A 19,081-nucleotide genomic window follows, 5' to 3' on the forward strand; every position below is an offset into this window, starting at 1 on the left:
TCTGGGGATATGGTAGTGAACAAAACAGGGCTTACATCCTATAGGTAATGACTAATTGTTGTGCTTTCTATACCCCAGGTACTGTTATAAATGTTTCTGCTTTATTTCTTTTAATACTTATAAGATCTCATATACAGTCCAAATTTGAATTTCACCAATTGTCCTCAAAATGTCCTTCATAGCATTTTCTCCCCAATCCAGAATCCAATTTAGAATTATATATTAATATTTCAGTGAGATGTCATGTCTTTTTAGTTTCCTTTAATCTGGACCAGTGCTTTAGCCTTTCTTTGACAGACATATTCATAACATACCATGTATATATACACACAGATACACACAGGAATGAACTCCAATTCTTTCTCTTCTACTGTAGGCAAGTAGTGGTACTGCTAGCCAGTGAATAGTAGGTAATGTTAGAACACCACTTCATAACCATGAACACAGACCAGAGGAATGCATTATTACTATCCCAATTTTACACGTAAGGAAACTGAAGCCCAGAAAGTTTAAATAAGTTGCCCAAAGTTATACTACCAGAAGGCTACATGCTGTTTATTTTATTAATAACCTTTGTATGTGTACAAAGCATTTTGTGGGTTACAGATTGGATATCAGGCCATTCTATAGAATAGACAGGAGAGATGGCATATCATCACCATCTTCCTCATCCCTATCTTACCAATGACTAACCTCAAAGAGGTTCGTTCAGGCTGGCTTTGTAAGTAAAGGAGCAGGGTCCAGGACAGGTCTTCCAATATATCCCTTGCAGTGTCCCCTAAGGAAAACTTGGAATGATTCAAGATCCAGCAATACGTTCCACTTCACAACTGTTGGCTATTCCAAATAGTCTTTGCTAGGGTCAGAGAGAGAAGAGTCCTGACAGGCAGCAGTCTGGCAGAAGGTGGAGGAGACCTTTCTTCAAATCTCACCCCAACCACAGAGCTGATCCAATCCTGTTGTGCCCAGTGGCTGCCCCTCTCACAGGGCTGGCTGCCCTCAGAATTGAATCTTCCAGGGCATGGCCTGCTGTAGGCCAGGCAGTGGGACAGCAAAGCCGAGAAAGCACAGGGCATGTGTGAGCGTGGACTAGCTGGCTGATGTAGGAGGCAGGGTAGAGATGATTTGAAAGACATTCTACTCTGAGACTCTGTTATCAAGCTAAAGGGAGCTTGCTGCCCAATGCACTACAAGCCAATACTATGATACCAGGTTTTGAGAGAAGAAAGCCTTCTTATTGGAAGTTAACTCGCAAGGTGACAGGAGTGTGAGGCTCAAATCTGTCTCTCTGTGCTGGCTTCAAAGCAGTATTTTTATTAGAAAAAGTTCAGGGCGTGGATTTTGAGATTAGGTGATTGGTGGAAGAAAAGTGGAGGTCTGAAAAGTCTCTGGGCATGCGCAGTTGTCTCTTCATGCTACCTCATGGATCACATGTGAAAATTCTAGGGGAGTTAGTATGAAACATGTCATGTAAATTCAGGCTGGTGATGTCAGCAAGCTGGTTCTGCACAGACTTGCACTGGCCATATTGATTCCAACTGATGTTCGTCAGTTACTTTATCTCATAAGCAGAGAGAGTTTCAGTGTTAACAACAAATTATTTCTTTTCTTATCTGCCTTCCTGCAAAGTCAATTATTTCTATAAGTTACTGGTTTCATTAACTTTTGAGGCACAGATTCATTTCTAATTTGACAGCCTCCTGGGTTAACAATAATAATCTGGAAAGATTCTTTCAAGAGTAAGTGAGAAAATGCTGAGTAGGTGCCTAGCTCACAGTAGGTGTCTAAAAATGTGAGTGTTCCTTTCCACGTATTCCTCCTACTCTCATCATTTCAACTCAGTCCATTTGTTTTATTGCTACATAATAGATGTACGTATTTTTGGAGTATGTGTGATAATTTGATACATTCACAGAATCGAATCAAGGTTGATGGGATATCTATAATCTTTTTTTTCTTCAACTTTATTTTAAGTTCAGGGGTACATGTGCAGGATGTGCAGGTTTGTTACATAGGTAAACGTGTGCCATGGTGGTTTGCTGCACAGATCATCTCGTCACCTAGGTGTTAAGCCCAGCATCCATTAGCTATTCTTCCTGATCTTCTCCCTCCCCCACCTCCCACCCCCAATAGGCCCTAGTAGGTGTTGTTCCCCCCGTGTGTCCCTGTCTTCTCATCGTTCAGCTCCCACTTATAAGTGAGGACATGTGGTATTTGGTTTTCTGTTCCTGTGTTAGTTTGCTGAGGATAACAGCTTCTAGCTCCATCCATGTCCCTGCAAAAGACATGATCTTGTTCCTTTTTATGGCTGCATAGTATTCCATGGTGTGTTTGTACTAAATTTTCCTTAGTCTATCATTGATGGGCATTTGGGCTGATTCCATGTCTTTGCTATTGGGAATAGTGCTGGAGTGAACATACGCATGCATGTATCTTTATAATAGAATGATTTACATTCCTTTTGGGTATATACCCAGTAAAGGGATTGCTGGGTCAAATGGTACCTCTAGATCTTTGAGGAGTTGCCACATGGTCTTCAACAATGGTTGAACTAATTTATACTCCCACTGACAGTACAAAAGTGTTTCTGTTTCTCTACAACCTCACCAGCATCTGTTGTTTTTGGCTTTTTAATAATTGCCATTCTGACCGTCATAGGATGGTATCTCAATGTGGTTTTGATTTGCATTTCTCTAATGATCAGTGATGTTGAGCTTTTTTTTTTTTTTTCATATGTTTATTGACTGTATAAATGTCTGGATTTGGTTTGCCAGTATTTTATTGAGGATTTTTGCATCAATGTTCTTCAGGGATATTGGCCTGAAGTTTTCTTTTTTTGTGGTATCTCTGCCAGGTTTTGATATCAGGATGACACTAGCCTCATAAAATGAGGAAGGAGTCCCTCCTTTTTAATTGTTTAAAATAGTTTCAGTAGAAATGGTACCAGCTCTTCTTTGTACCTCTAGTAGAATTCAGCTGTGAATTCATCTGGTCCTGGGTTTTTTTTGGTTGGTAGACTATTTATTATTGCCTCAATTTCAGAACTCATCATTGGTCTATTCAGGGATTCAATTTCTTCCTGATGCAGTCTTGGGAGGGTGTTTATCAGTTTCTTCTAGATTTTCTAGTTTATGTGCATAGAGGTGTTTATAGTATTCTCCCGTGTTTGTTTATATTTCTGTGGGGTCAGTGGTAATATCCCCCTTATTGTTTCTGATTGTGTTTATTTGATTAATTTCTCTTTTCTTCTTTATAAGTCTAGGTAACAGCCTATCTATTTGATTAATTTTTTTTAAAAAGCCCTCCTGGATTCATTGATTTTTTTGAAGAGTTTTTCGTGTCTCTATCTCCTTCAGTTCAACTCTGATCTTGGTTATTTCTTGTCTAGCTTTAGGGTTTGTTTGCTCTTGGTTCTCTAGTTCTTTTAGTTGTGATGTTAGGTTGTTAATTAGATATCTTTCTGGTTTTTTGATGTGGGCATTTAGTGCTGTAAATTTCCCTCAACACTGCTTTAGCTGCATCCCTGAGATTCTGGTACATTGTTTCTTGGTTCTCATTAGTTTCAAAGAACTTCTTGATTTCTGCCTTAATTTTATTATTTACCCAGTAGTCATTCAGGAACAGGTTGTTCAATGTAGTTGTGTGGTTTCGAGTGAATTTCTTAATCTTGAGTTCTAATTTGATTTTGCTGTGGTCTGAGAGACTGTTATGATTTCAGTTATTTTGCATTTGCTGAATGTTTTACTTCTGATTATGTGATAAATTTTAGAGTAAGTGCCATGTGGCAATGAGAAGAATGTATATTCTGTTGTTTTGGGGTAGAGAGTTCTGTAGATATTTATCAGGTTCACTTGATCCAGAGCTGAGTTTGGGTCCTGAATATCTTCGTTAGTTTTCTGTCTCGATTATCTCCCTAATATTGACAGTGAGGTGTTAAAATTTGCCACTATTATTGTGTGGGAGTCAAGATCTTTTTGTAGGACTCTAAGAACTTGCTTTGTGAATTGAATCTGGATGCTCCTGCATTGGGTGCATATATATTTAGGATAGTTACCTCTTCTTGTTGAATCAACACTTTACCATTGTATGATGCCCTTCTTTGGCTTTTTTGATCTTTGGTTTAATGTCTGTTTTGTCAGAAACTAAGATTACAGCCCCAGATTTTTTCTGTTTTCCATTTGCTTGGTAAATTTTCCTCCACCCCTTTCTTTTGAGCCTATGTGTGTCTGCATGTGAGATGGGTCCCTTGAAGATAGCATACCTATGGGTCTCCTCTTTAGCCAGCTTGTCACTCAGTGTCTTTTAAATGGGGCATTTATTTAGCCCATTTACATTTAAGGTTAATATTGTTATGTGTGAATTTGATCCTGTCATCATGATGTCAGCTGGTTATTTTACAGACTTGTTTATTATTTATAGTGCTATAAGTTTTCCTCTGAACACTGCTTTAGCTGCATCCCTGAGATTCTGGTACATTGTTTCTTGGTTCTCATTCGTTTCAAAGAACTTCTTGATTTCTGCCTTAATTTTATTATTTACCCAGTAGTCATTCAGGAACAGGTTGTTCAATGTAGTAGTGTGGTTTCGAGTGAATTTCTTAATCTTGAGTTCTAATTTGATTTTGCTGTGGTCTGAGAGACTGTTACGATTTCAGTTATTTTGCATATTTCAGTTATGTAGTTGCTTCACAGTGTCACTAGTCTGTGTACTTTAGTGTGTTTTTGTAGTGGCTGGTAACAGTTTTTCCTTTTCATGTTTAGTGCTTCCTTCAGGAGGAGCTCTTGCAAGGCAGGCCCAGTGGTAACAAATTCCCTTAGCATTTGCTTGTCTGAAAAGGATCTCATTTTTCCTTCTGTTATGAAGCTTAGTATGTCCAGATATTAAATTCTGGGTTGGTAATTCTTCTCTTTAAGAATGTTAAATATTGGCCTCCAATCTCTTCTGGCTTGTAGGGTTTCCACTGAGAGGCCCACTGTTACTCTGATGGGCTTCCGTTTTTAGATGACATGGCCTTTTTCTCTGACTGCCCTTAACATTTTTCCTTTATTTTGACCTTGAAGAATTTGAAGATTATATGTCTTAGGGTTGATCTTCTTATGGAGTATCTTACTGGGTTCTCTGGGTTTCCTGTATTTGAATGTTGGCCTGTCTTGCTAGGTTGGGGAAGTTTTTCTGGATGATGTCCTGAAGTATGTTTTCCAACTTGGTTCTGTTCTCCCTGTCTCTTTCAGGTACCACAATCAGTCCTAGATTCAGTCTTTTAACATAATCCCATATTTCTCAAATAGTTTGCTAATCCTTTGTTATTATTTTTTCTTCACTCTTGTTGGTCTGTCTTATTTCAGAAAGATAGTGTTCAACCTCTGAGATTCTTTTCTCTGCTTGGTCTATCCTGCTATTGATACTTGTGATTGCACTGTGAAATTCTCATGTTGTGTTTTTCAGCTCCATCAGGTCAGTTATCTTCCTCTCTAAACTGGCTATTCTAGTTAGTAGCTCCTGTATTGTTTTATTGTGATTCTTGGCTTCTTTGCATTGAGTTACAACATGCTCCTTTAGCTCAGCAAAGTTTGTTATTACCCATCTTCTGAAGCCTACTTCTGTCAATTCAGCCATCTCAGACTCTGCCCAGTTCTGTCCCCTTGCTGTAGAGTTATTGCGGTCATTTGGAGAAAAGGCACTTCACCTTTTTGAGTTTTCAGAATTGTTTTATTGATTCAGTGTCATCTTTGTGGGCTTATCTACCTGCAACCTTTGAGGTTGCTGACCTTTGAGTGGGCCTTTTGTGGGGTATTTTTGGTTGATGTTGTTGTAGTTTTCCATTTGTTTGTTTCTCTCTTAACAGGGCGCTGACTTAGCAACCATAGGGCTGCTGTGGTTTTCTTGGGGTCCACTCCAGACCCTAGTTGCCTCAGTTTTTCCTGTGCCTGGAAGTATCATCAGTGAAGTCTGTGAAACAGCAAAGATGCCAGCCTGCTCTTTCCTCTGAAAGCTCTGTCCCAGAGGGGTACTGACCTTTCCCTTACCTGAACACTCTTGTGGGAGGTGTTTGGAGACCCCTTTTGGGAGGTCTCACCCAGTAGGGGGAATAGAATTCAGGACACACTTACAGAAGCAGTCTGGCTGCTTTTTGGTAGAGCAGGTTTGCTGTGTTGGCAGGGGTACTCTTTGTCCAGATGCCTAGACTCTCCAGAGCTGGCAGGCTTGAACAGCTGAGTCGACTGAACTGCAGATATGGAAGCCATCCCTGCCCCTTACCTTGTCCCAATCAAGCTCCCTCCCGGGGAGAGAACAGGTCTTTATAAGCCTGGCTGGAGTAACTGCAGGCTCCCCACAGGAAGGCCCCACCCAGTGAGGAAAACCTGATTGGGGTCTGCTTAAAGAGGCAGTCTGGGCACAATCTGGCTAGGCAAATGTGCTGCATTAGGGGGTCCCCTCCTTGCCCTGACCACCTGCACTCTCCAGAGCTGGCAGGCGGGAATACTGAGTTGACTGCACTACGGAAATAGTGCCCACCCTTCCCGGGGGAACTCCTTCCTATCTCAGGCAGGCTCAGCCTGTTGCCCCTGGCTGGCTGGAATTCCAAGTCAGTGTGTCTTAACTTGTGAGGTGCTGTGAAAGAGGGGCATGCAGAATGCCACTTCTTGGCTCCCTGGATTCAGCCCCCTTCCTAGGGGAATGTATGAACAGATCTGCTGCCTCACCAGGGATTTGGGGGCTAGAGTATGTAAAAGTCTTGGGTCTCTGTGAGTGCCTGAGTGGCTACTCTGCCAAGACTCCACAGAGCTCTCTGTATAGGACCCAAGGCCCTAGAGGTATGGGCTCATGAGGGGATCTCCTGATCTGTGGGTTGCAAAGATCTGTGGGAGAAGCATGGTTTCCTGGGCAGGGTTGCATGATCATTCACCACTTCCTTTGCTGGGGGTGGGGGTTTCTTTGGCTTCGTGCTATTCCCGGGTGGGCCATTTCCCCAACCTGCTTTTCTTCATTCTCCTTAAGAATTCTCCTCTTTAAGCAGACCCCTATCAAGTCCTCCTCATTGGGTGGGGCCTTCCTGTGGGGAGCCTTCAGTTACTCCAGCCAGGCTTATAAAGATCTGATCTCTCCCTGGGAGGGAGCTTGGTGGAGGCAGGGCAGAGGGCAGGGACAGCTTCCATATCTGCAGTTCAGTCGACTCAGCTGTTCAAGTTGATTGTCTAGTCAGTCCCATTGTGAGAACCTGGATATTTCAGTTGAAGGTGCTGTATCCACTTGCAGCTTTCCTTACTCTTTGTGAGTGATGTGGACCACAGCTGCTTCTATTTGGCCATCACCACTGCAGGACAAGCCACTGAGTAAGGGACAGGGCTGCTCACAGTGGAAACCACAAAATAGCTCATTCTGCTCAGCACCTCACTTACTACTTTGCCAGAGAGACAGGGTGAGGAGCAGATCCTGACTGAGCTTCCCTCAATGTCTGTGGTCTCTTTCCAGCTACCTGTAGGAATCCTTGGATATCTATCATCTTAAATATTTATCTTTTCTTTTTACTATGAACATTCAAATTATTGTTTTCCAGCTGTTTTGAAATGTTCAATTGATTAATGTTAACTATAGTCACCCTACTGATCTATTGACTACCACATCTTACTTCTATCTAACTGTATATTTGTATCCATTAATTAACTTGTCTTCATTCCCCCTGTAACCATACCTTTCCCAGCCTCTGGTAACCACCAGCCAACTTTCTATCTGCATAAAATCCACTTTTATAGCTCCCACATGTGAGTGAGAATATGTGATATATGTCTTTCTGTGCTTGGCTTATTTTACTTAGCATGTTGATGCAAATGACAGGATTTCATTTTTTTTAATAGCTGAATAATGATTCATTGTGTGTGTATATATATATGTGTATATATATATGTGTGTATATATGTGTGTGTGTGTGTGTATATATATATATACCTGTTTTCTTTATTGAGTCATCCACTAAGGAGCACTTAGATCAATTCCATATTTTGACTGTTGTGAAAGGTGCTGCAATAAATGTGGGAATGCAGATGCCTCTTTGATGTGTTGATTTCCTTTCTTTTGGCTATATACCCAATAGTGAAATTGCTGGATCATATGGTAGTTCAATGTTTTTGGTTTTTTTTTTTTTCTTTTTCTTTTTTGAGATGGAGTCTTGCTCTGTCACCCAGGATGGAGTGCAATGGTGCCATCTCGACTCACTGCAATATCCACCTCCTGGGTTCAAGTGATTCTCATGCCTCAGCCTCCCGAGTAGCTGGGATTACAGGCACCTGCCACAATGCCCAGCCAATTTTTTGTATTTTTTGTAGAGACAGGGTTTCACCATGTTGGCCAGGCTGGTCTTGAACTCCTGACCTCAGATGATCCACCTGCCTCGGCCTCCCCAAGTTCTGGGATTACAGGCATGAGCCACCATGCCTGGTCTACTTTTTAGTTTTTTTGAGGAAACTCCACAAAGTTTTCCATAATGGCTCTACTAATTTATCTTCCCATCAACAGTGTATGAGGGTTCCTCTTTCTCCACATCCATGCCAATATCTGTTATTTCTTTCCTTCCCCCCCCCCCCATTAAACCTTTTAATGGGTCTCAAAATTCTGTGACAGATTTTTGGTCAAGTTGTTTCCATTAAAAAGTACTGATTTTAAAAACGAATAATTTAAAACTGCCACACGCTAAAAAGAAAATCAAAGTGGTCCACACAACATTCTCCTTTCTGTCTGAAGGTTTTACGATGCATTATTATCATTAACCAGTCTCTTAGTGCTAAACTTAAATGGCCAATTGAAACAAACAGTTCTGAGACCATTCTTCCACCACTGATTAAGACCGGGTGGCAGGTATTAGGGATAATATTCATTTAGCCTTCTGAGCTTTCTGGGCAACTTGGTGACCTTGCCAGTTCCAGCAGCCTTCTTGTCCACTGCTTTGATGACACCTACGGCAACTGTCTGTCTCATATTACAAACAGCAAAGCGACCCATAGGTGTTTAGTCTGAGAAGCTCTTGACACACATGGGCTTGCCAGGAACCATATCAATGATGGCAGCATCACCAGACTTCAAGAATTTAGGGCCATTTTCTGGCTTTTTACCAGAACAGCGATCAATCTTTTCCTTTAGCTCAGCAATCTTGCATGCAATGTGGGCCATGTGGCAATCCAGCACAGGGTATAGCCAGTGCTGACTTGGCCTGGATGGTTCAGGATAATCACCTGAGCAGCGAGGCCAGCTGCTTCCATTGGTGGGTCGTTTTTGCTGTCACCAGCAACGTTGCCATGATGAACATCCTTGACAGACACATTCTTGGCATTGAAGCCCACATTGTGCCCAGGAAGAGCTTCACTCAAAGCTTCATGGTGCATTTTGACATATTTTATTTCTGTTGTAACGTTGACTAGAGCAAAGGTGACCACCATACCAGGTTTGAGAACACCAGTCTCCACTCGGCCAACAGGAACAGTACCAATACCACCAATTTTGTGGACGTCCTGGAGGGGCAGGCACAAGGACTTGTCAGTTGGATGAGTTGGTGGTAGGATGCAGTCCAGAACCTCAAGCAGCATGATTCCACTGGCATTGCCATCCTTATGGGTGACTTTCCATCTCTTGAACTAAGGCATGTTATCACTTAGCTCCAGCATGTTGTCACTATTCCAATTAGAAATTGGCACAAATGCTACTGTGTCAGGGGTGTAGCCAATTTTCTTAATGTAAGTGCTGACTTCCTTAATGATTTCTCATATCTCTTCTGGCTGTAGGGTGGCTCGGTGGAATCCATTTTGTTAACACCAACAATTAATTGTTTCACACCCAGTGTGTAAGACAGAAGGGTATGCTCTTGGGTCTGCCAGTTCTTGGAGATACCAGTTTCAAATTCACCAACATCAGCAGTAACAATCAGGACAGCACAATCAGCCTGAGACATCCCTATAATCATGTTTTTGATGAAGTCTCTGTGTCCTGGGGCAGCAATGATAGTCACATATTACTTGCTTGTATCAAATTTCCACAAGGAGATATCAATGGTGATACCACATTCACGCTCAGCTTTCAGCTTATTCAAGAACTGGGCATACTTGACAGAGCCCTTTTCCATCTCAGCAGCCTCCTTCTCAAATTTTTCAATGGTTCTTTTGTCAATGCCACTGCATTTGTAGATCAGATGACCAGTAGCGGTGGACTTGCCCAAATCTACATGTCCAATGACAACAATATTAATATGAGTCTTTTCCTTTTCCATTTTTGCTTTTAGGGGTAGTTTTCATGACACCTGTGTTCTGGTGGCAAATCCGGTGTGAAAAAGCTCCTTTCTTTTTGATAAAAGCCATTTTAACTGTGGTGAGATGCTATCTCACTGTAGGGTTTTTTTGGTCCTTTTTTTTTTTTTTTTGAACCGAAGTCTTGCTCTGCTGTTGAGGCTGGAGTACAGTGGTGTGATCTCAACTCACTGCAACTTCTGCCTCCTGGATTCAAGTGATTCTCCTGCCTCAGCCTCCCTAGTAGCTGGGATTACAGGTGCATGCCACCATGCCCGGGTATTTTCTGTATTTTTAGTAGAGACCGGCTTTTCCCTTGTTGGCCAGGCTGGTCTTGAACTCATAACCTCAAGTGGTCCGCCTGCCTCGGCCTCCTAAACTGCTGGGATTACAGGCATGAGCCACTGGGCCCAGCCTCATTGCAGTTTTGATTTGCATGTCTGTCATGATTAGTGATGCTCAGCATTTTTAAACTATACCTCTTGGTCATTTGCATGTCTTCTTTTGAGAAATGTCTATTCTGATCTTTTGCCTTCCTCCCCTTTTTTTGAGAGATAGGGTCTCACTCTGTTGCCCAGGCTTGAGGGCAGTGGCATGATCATAGTTCACCATAACCTTGAAATCCTGGGCACAAATGATCCCTCTGCTTCAGAATCCCAAAGTGCTAGGATTATTGCCCATTTTAAAATGTAAGTATTTGCTTTTTTCCTATTAAGTTGTTTGAGCTCGTTATGTATTTTGGTTATTAATTCCTTGTCTGAGGGATAGTTCACATATATTTTCTCCCATTCTGTGGGTTGTCCGTTCAGTTTGTTGATTGTTTCCTTTGCTGTGCAGAAACTTTTTAGTTTAATATAGTTCCATTTATCTGCTTTTGTTTTTGTTGGCGGTGCTTTTGAGGTCTTAACTATAAAATCTTTGCCTACACAACTGTCCTCAAGTGTTTCTTTTATGTTTCCCTCTAGTGGGTTTATAATTTCAGGTCTTACATTTAAGTTTTCAATCCATCTGGAGTTGATTTCAGTATGTGGTAAGAGATAGGGGTCTAGTTTCATTCTTCTGCACATTCAGTTTTCCCAGCACCATTTATTGAATAGACTGTCCTTTTCCCATTGTATGTTTTTGGTGCCTTTGTAAAAAATGAGTTGGCTGTAAATGTGTGGCTTTATATCTGGGTTCTCCATTCTTTTCCATTGGCGTATGCATCTGTTTTTAGCCAGTACCTTGCTGATACAGTGTTGTAGTGTAAAGTCAGATAGTGTGATGCTTCCAGCTTTGTTCTTTTTGTTCAGGATTGCTTTGGCTGTTTGACATCTTTTGTGGTTCCATACAAATTTTAGCATTGTTTTTTCTCTTTCTGTGAAGAAAATCACTGGTATTTTGATATGGGTAGCATTGAATCTGTAAATCATTTGGGGTAGAATTGTCATTTTAACAATAAGAATTCTTCCTCCAATTCATGAACATGGAATATCCTTTCATTTTTTGTGTCTTCTTCAATTTCTTTCATCAGCATTTTATAATTGTTTATATAGAAGAAAATTCACACATCCAATGCTATCCCTATCAAATTACCAGTGATATTCTTCACAGAAATAGAAAAAACAGTGCTAAAATTTGTATGGAACCACAAAAGATGCCAAATCACCAAAGCAATCCTGAGCAAAAAATTTTCTTTCACTTTTTTGGTTAAACTGATTTATAAGTATGCTTTACTCTTTTTTTTTTTTGAGACGGAGTCTCGCTCTGTCACCCAGGCTGGAGTACAGTGGCGTGATCTTGGCTCACTGCAAGCTCCGCCTCCCAGGTTCACGCCATTCTCCTGCCTCAGCCACCCGAGTAGCTGGGACTACAGACACCCACCGCCACGCCCAGCTAATTTTTTTGTATTTTTAGTAGAGACGGGGTTTCACCATGTTAGCCAGGATGGTCTCGATCTCCTGACCTCGTGATCCGCCCGCCTCAGCCTCCCAAAGTGCTGGGATTATAGGCTTGAGCCACCACGCCCGGCCATAGTATACTTTATTCTTTATAGCTATTATAAATGGGATTGCTTTCTTGATTTTTTTTTTCAGATTGCTGTTGCCATATATAAATGCTATAATGATAATGAGGTAAATTCAGCAAGAGAATGTAAAAATTATAAACATCTATGCACCCAAAACTGGAGCACCTATGTATATAAAGCAAATATTAATAGATCTAAAGGGAGAGATAGGCTGCAATACAGTAACTGTAGGGAACTTCAGCACCCCACCTCATACTGCATATTATGATTTTGTATTTCGCAACTTTACTGAATTCATGTATTGGTTCTAACAAGTTTTGGAGTCTTTATGTTTTCCTAAATATAAGGTCATGCCCTCTGAGTACCAGGCTAATTTGACATCTTCCTTTCCAATTTGGATGCCTTTTATTTCTCTCTCTTTCCTGACAGCTCTGGCCAGGACTTCAAGTATTATGTTGAATAAAAGTGATTAAAGTGGCCATCCTTGTCCTGTTCCAGATTTTAAAGGAAAGGCTTTCAAATTTTTCATGTTCAGTTCAGTGTTGGCTGTGGGCTTGTCATATATGGTCTTCTTTAGTTTCAGGTATGTTCCTCCTATACCCAGTTTGCTGAGGGTTTTTGTCATAAAGGGATGTTGAATTCTAGCAAATGCTTTTCAGCATCTATTGAAATGATCGTATGATTTTTGTTCTTGGTTCTGTAAATTTTGTGTATCACATTTATTTATTTACATACATTGAAACATTCTTGCATCCCTGGAATAAATACCACTTGATCCTGATGAATGATCTTTTTACTGTATTGTTGAATTCAGTTCACTATTTTTATTTATTTATTTATTTTATTTTTTTGAGACAGTCTCATTCTGTCACCCAGGCTGGGGAGCAGTGGTGCAATCTTTGCTCACTGCACTAGACCAGTCCAAACCAAGACACGTCCATTCCAGGATCAAGGGGCAATCAAAACCTAACTACAGGATAGTTGATCAATGATGGTTTTAAAGAAAGATCTTGATCAAAAGAGGGAAATGTAAAAGCCCAGAATCAAAATGCAGTCATTTGTGTTAGGAAAAAAAAAAAAAAACCCTGACAAATAATGCCAGGGAAGTCTATGAAGGTAGGGTTCTCATGCATAAATCCCTGATAAAAAGAACTATCACAAAAGATTCTGCAGAAACCACAAGCTTGCACCAAGGCCATCACATCTTTACACAAAAAAAATACGTCTTTGAGTATATCTGCCCAGCAACTGCCTGTTTAACCTCAAACTAGCATCACCTTGTTATTGATTATTGTAACCAAGGATAATTATCTCAAAACAATTATACAATCCTCCCCATGTTTCCTTTAAAAACCTTTGTCTTTCTTTACTTCCCTGAATATGCACATGCACATAGTTAACTATGACACATGTATTTCTATTGCAATTCTCTATTTCTGAATAAACATCTTCTTTTAGAGAGCCTCTCTATCTATTATTTAGGTTGAGAGAGTAAAAGTGCTAACACCCAGGTAACTAAAGTTCAAGGGAAAAGAGTGAGAGAGAGACAGAGAGAGAAAGAAATGGAAAGGAAGAACTGTTTGAATAAATAATGGAGATCTCTCAGGGTTAAAGAAAAGCCAGAGTGGCTGGAATGTCACAAGTAATGCAAGTAATGAGAGGAGCAGGATAATGTGAAGAGGAATGGTATACAGAGCTGGCTCTGTAGGGTTTTATATTCCGTATTGAAGAGTTTTTATGTTTATTTTTGTTTCTAGAGGAGGATCGCGTTTTATTTTTTTTTTGTTTGTTTCTATTTATTTTTGTTTTATTTTTTTGAGACAGGGTCTCACTCCGTCACCCAGGCTGGAGTGCAGTGGTGTGATCTTGGCCCACTGTAACCTCTGACTCCTGGGTTCAAGCGATTGTCCTGCCTCAGCCTCCCCAGTAGCTGGGACTACAGGCATGTGCCACCACACCTGGCTAATTTTTGTATTTTTTGGTAAAGACAGGGTTTCACCGTGTTGGCCAGACTGGCCTCGAACTCCTGACCTCAAGTGATCTGTAAGAAGGGTTGCATTTTAAAATTAAGTTATAATTTACACACAGTGAATTTCACCCTTTATCTTTTTATGCTGTATCATGAGAATGTTGCAGAGCAGAAAAATAGAAAGACCCTAAAAATATTTCTGAGTTTTGTTTTATACAACTTCAAACATACACAGGAAGAGTCTTAAAGAAATGGACAGTAGAAATGATTTTTCCAGTCTACAATGAGAATGCCCTCTGTGGAGGGGGAGAAGGAACTAGTGAAGACAATAGGCCTGCATATTCTGGAGCCAGTGAGACAACAACTCCCACACACCAGCATCTGATGTGATCTTGAGGGAATGTAGGAGAGAATCCAGGACTGAATTAAGATTTTTAAGTGTTCTAAATTCTGTCAGCTCCCTTTTCTCCCCACATTTTTGACACCTTACTCTAATTTTGTTGATATCAGATGGAGATCCTACTGTAATGGGATTGATAAGGAATCACAGAGACCGATGGGGTTCAGGAGGGTATTTATTATTTGGGTGCACCAGCCCAGTTGGATTAACATCCAAAGGACTGAGCCGTGAACAAAGAGTTAAGTTACCTTTTAAGCATTTCATGGGGTAGGGAGAGATCTGTACAGGGGGAAGTATATTACAGAAGTGAGAAACAGAGACAATTATTCAATTAATTGAGCCATGCATTATATCATGTCTTACTTTTCAAGGAAAAACGTGTTTTACGACTTGAGTTTATCTGTCTAGTGACCTTGCAGCTGCACAGCTAGAGAAACAGGGTCTTCATAATGCCTGGTGAAGGAGGAGAGATAAGGCTTACTAGCCACAGAAAAACAGGCAGTTAATTTTTAAAGGACTCCAGTTCTTTCTTTTTCTCAGGGGGAATTGGGTTTTCCTACATACAACTGAGTTTCTGCTTACAATTTCTTTAATTTCTTTTAATTCCTGTTCCATTCCCCTCTTTGGTGCTTTTTATAACAAAGGTGTTAATAGAAAGCATCACTTTTTGCCACCTCTTTGTGGAGCTGAGCTTTTTCTTTTGCTGGCAGTGGCTGATATTTGGTTAATGCCATTGACTATGTCGTAGTGTGTTGGGTTACTATTGCCTTTATAGTTGACTGAATACGCTTGATAAACAGAGGTAAAAGACAAGGAAGGATGAGGCAGATGCCAAGAATAAGCAAGAACCTACCAGTGAGGGTTTTGAATCTTTTAAAGGTTGAGAACCATTTTCCTAACAAGGAATCTGGGGACCACCTGGACTAAGTCTGAACTGGAACATGGGCCAACTCACGCATTCTAGCTGTGATTTCCATGATAGCTTGGCCATTATCATTGATTTCTAGGCAACAGTTGGTTAAATTAAATTTTCCACATACTCTTCTTTTTGAGGCTAAGAGGTAATCTAAAGCTAATCTATTTTGATATATAGCATTTCTTATTTGTGCTGCTTGTATTGCCAATAAATCTAATGCCCTTGATGTTTCATTGGTTATAATTTCAAGGACTACCTGAAACTTTATGATGTAGTTGAGCATATAGATTGGGGTGCGATATCTCCACGATCCATCTTGCATCCAGGTAGCTGGCCTATAATATTTATATTTAATGATTCTTTCAGGAGGCAATTCATTATCTTTTCAGTCTTCTATGTCCACATCTTTTTAACATCTGTATCTATTTTTGTGATTATGCTTCTAGTTTTTTAAAATTTTTGTCATAAACTGAATATCTGAAGAGTTCCCCTTGCTTTGGAGGAATTAGAAAGAAGGATGGCTTGATTGTTCCTAACACACTTGCCCCTGTCCATTTAGCTAGCAGTTGCTGATATGCCCATGTTGTACAGATTCAATATAGGCCAGAGGGTGCTTTCCAAGCATTTGGAGCCTCTAGCTGATGTCAAGAGTGGTTTAGAGTAGAGAATTGAGAGAAAGGGTTTGAATCTGGTAAGTAGGAGTCATACTGGGCATTTCTCTATAGAGTTTTGTTTTTAGTCTTATCATAATACCGTTGCCCTGGGCAGGTTGTTTCTCTTACTGCCTCTGTGAAAGCCTTTCCCCATTGGGCGATATAGTACTTTTTAATTATGGAGGTTTTTAACAACCAAACACTGGCTGAGGCTGTTGGTTTACTGGCAGGGTTAGGCAAAGTGAAGTTATCTCGTGGCTTTAATCTCGTGGCTTTAATTCCTTTGCCTCCCATGGCCACTGGTTCCCCATATTAGTTTTTTTACATACATAGCATGAGGAAATTCTTAAGCTGCCAGCTATGTTTTCAGCTAGTTGAGCAAATAAGTTTTTGGTTAATGGGGGAAGCTCAGGCACTGGCTGATCAAAATGCTTGTAGAATGACTTGTGGACCTGCAATTGCAGGATTGGATGCATTTGAGTCCTCCTAGTCTTTTTGACAATCAGTAGTGGAACTTCAAGGCCTGCTTCTTGTCTATCAACTCATAATAGTGCTGTCTGTCCTGTAGACCAAAAAGGTAGCTCTAGCTTTAAGATAGTAAAATTTAAAGGATTGCATGTCCTTGTCTTACAATTTGGTTTGGTTGACATACTCCTTAGTAAAGCAGTCCTTCCTGAATATAAATGTTGGAGCTGTGTTAGCATAGACCACTGAATGTTATGTGTGGGCATCCGATTTGTGGTTTTCTGTGCAGATGTTTAGGACTGTTGCTGCTAAGCCTCTCTTGTGTCAAACCATTGCAGACTGCTTCTGTTTTTTTTAAGATTATGAACATACGCGGTATGGCAGGCATCAAAGTACAAGTAAATAGGTCTTTTATAGGAGGGAGGGGCTTCTTTGGTTCAAGCTATAACCTCTCCTTTTTTTTCCCCCCCTCTGATTTAATGGGTACCTCAAACCAGAATTCATAGGGTAAGAGTTTAGGGTTATAACATACATATAGCTGATTATTTCCTGGGTCACAGACTGAATAGGTGGCCTGGTTGTATGTGCAGGTTCCTAACTTGTTTTCTGTACATTTATAGTAGGAATGGTACAGTAGAGTTTTAACTGTGGTATTTCTTACCCAGGTAGTGTGTACACAATGTGGGCATCTTTCTAAAGACTTCTCCTTTTTTACTATAGGCATAAATGGTAAGAATATTAGTGTATGTAATAGAAAAATGCTTACACTACACATGAGCATAGCAAACCTTCCTCTGGGCATAGACATTTGCAGCATTTGCAGTAATAACATGACAACAGAACAATCAGTATTGACAGAATTATAACTAGGCTCATAAATTGCAGTTACATTTACTTATCCAGAGATGGTCCTCTTAGTTTTGACTGTGCATAGACTAGTCAGCATCTGGGATGTGACTAGAGCAGAGCTTGCGGGGTCCTCAAGCTTTAGCCGTGCATAGACTGACCAGCTTCCAGTGTGGTCAGTGTAGGGCAGTTGTCCTTCTTACCAGTGGTTGGGTTTTGCTATAGGACTATGCAGGTGGAGCGATCTGGGTATTTTTTGTTAATCCACTGGCCGTCATTGGGAGTTACTGCTGCTACTGATTTCAGCCAGCTATGGTGAATTGAAAGTGTGACGCCTGCAACTTTAACAGCAGTGGGAGTAGACATGATTACAATATGGGGCCTATCCTATATGGATTCTAGAGAGGTTGGATTCCATTTATTAACTTAAACAAAGTCCTTATACAACATATGCCCTAATCAAAAGAAAAACCAGTGTGGCTATATTAATGCTGAGCATAGTAGATATTAAGACAAGAAGTATTACCGGAGAGAAAGAGGCATTTCATAATGCTAAAAGAGTCAATTCAATAAAAAGTCATAACAAAACTATTTATACATTCTCCTAATAGCATAGCTTCAAGATATATACTACAAAAATTCACATAATTAAAATGAAAAATAGACAAACTTCCAATTATAGTTAAATATTTTAACATACACGTTGAATATCCCTTATCCTAAATGCTTGGGATCAGAAGTGTTTCAGATTTGGGGTTTTTTTTTTTTTTTAGATTTTGGAATATTTGTGTATACATAATGAGATATTTTGGGGATGGGACCCAGGTCTAAACACAGAATTCATTTATGTTTTATATATACCTTATATACATAGCCTGAAGGTAGTTGTATTAGTCAGGGTCCTCTAAAGGAACAGAACTAATGGAATATATATATATATGTATGAGTTTATTAAGTATTAACTCACATGATCCCAAGGTCCCACAGTAGGCCATCTGCAGGCTGAGGAGCAAGGAGAGCCAGTCCGAGTTCCAAAACTGAAGAATTTGAGTCTGATGTTCAAGGGCGGGTAGCATCCAGCACGGAAGAAAGATGTAGGCTGGGAGGTTAGGCCAGGCTCTCTTTTCACATTTTTCTGCCTGCTTATATTCTGGCCTTGCTGGCAGCTGGTTAGATTGTACCCATTCAGGTTAAGGGTGGGTCTGCCTTTCCCAGTCCGCTGACTCAAATGTTAATCTCTTTTGGCAACACCCTCACAGACACACCCAGGATCAATACTTTGTATCCTTCAATCCAATCAAGTTGACACTCAGTATTAATCATCGCAGTAGTTTTATGAATTTCATTTTATTTATTTATTTATTGAGACGGAGTCTCATTCTGTTGCCCAGGCTGAAGAGCAGGGGCATGATCTCTGCTCACTGCAACCTCTGCCTCCCAGGTTCAAGTGATTCTCCTGCCTCAGCCTCCCAAGTAGCCAGGACTATAGGCACAAGCCACCACACCTTGCTAATTTTTGTATTTGTATTTTTATTTTTTCAAAACAATTAAAT

General features: G+C 40.4%; 1 pseudogene; it reads right to left on the minus strand.

Annotated features, from left to right (window-relative positions):
• Window positions 1-8,869: 8,869 nt before the first annotated feature.
• Window positions 8,870-12,604, minus strand: LOC111555571 (annotated as a pseudogene).
• Window positions 12,605-19,081: the final 6,477 nt, after the last annotated feature.

Source organism: Piliocolobus tephrosceles, chromosome 2 (assembly GCF_002776525.5).
Source record: "Piliocolobus tephrosceles isolate RC106 chromosome 2, ASM277652v3, whole genome shotgun sequence".
Classification (NCBI taxonomy): domain Eukaryota; kingdom Metazoa; phylum Chordata; class Mammalia; order Primates; family Cercopithecidae; genus Piliocolobus; species Piliocolobus tephrosceles.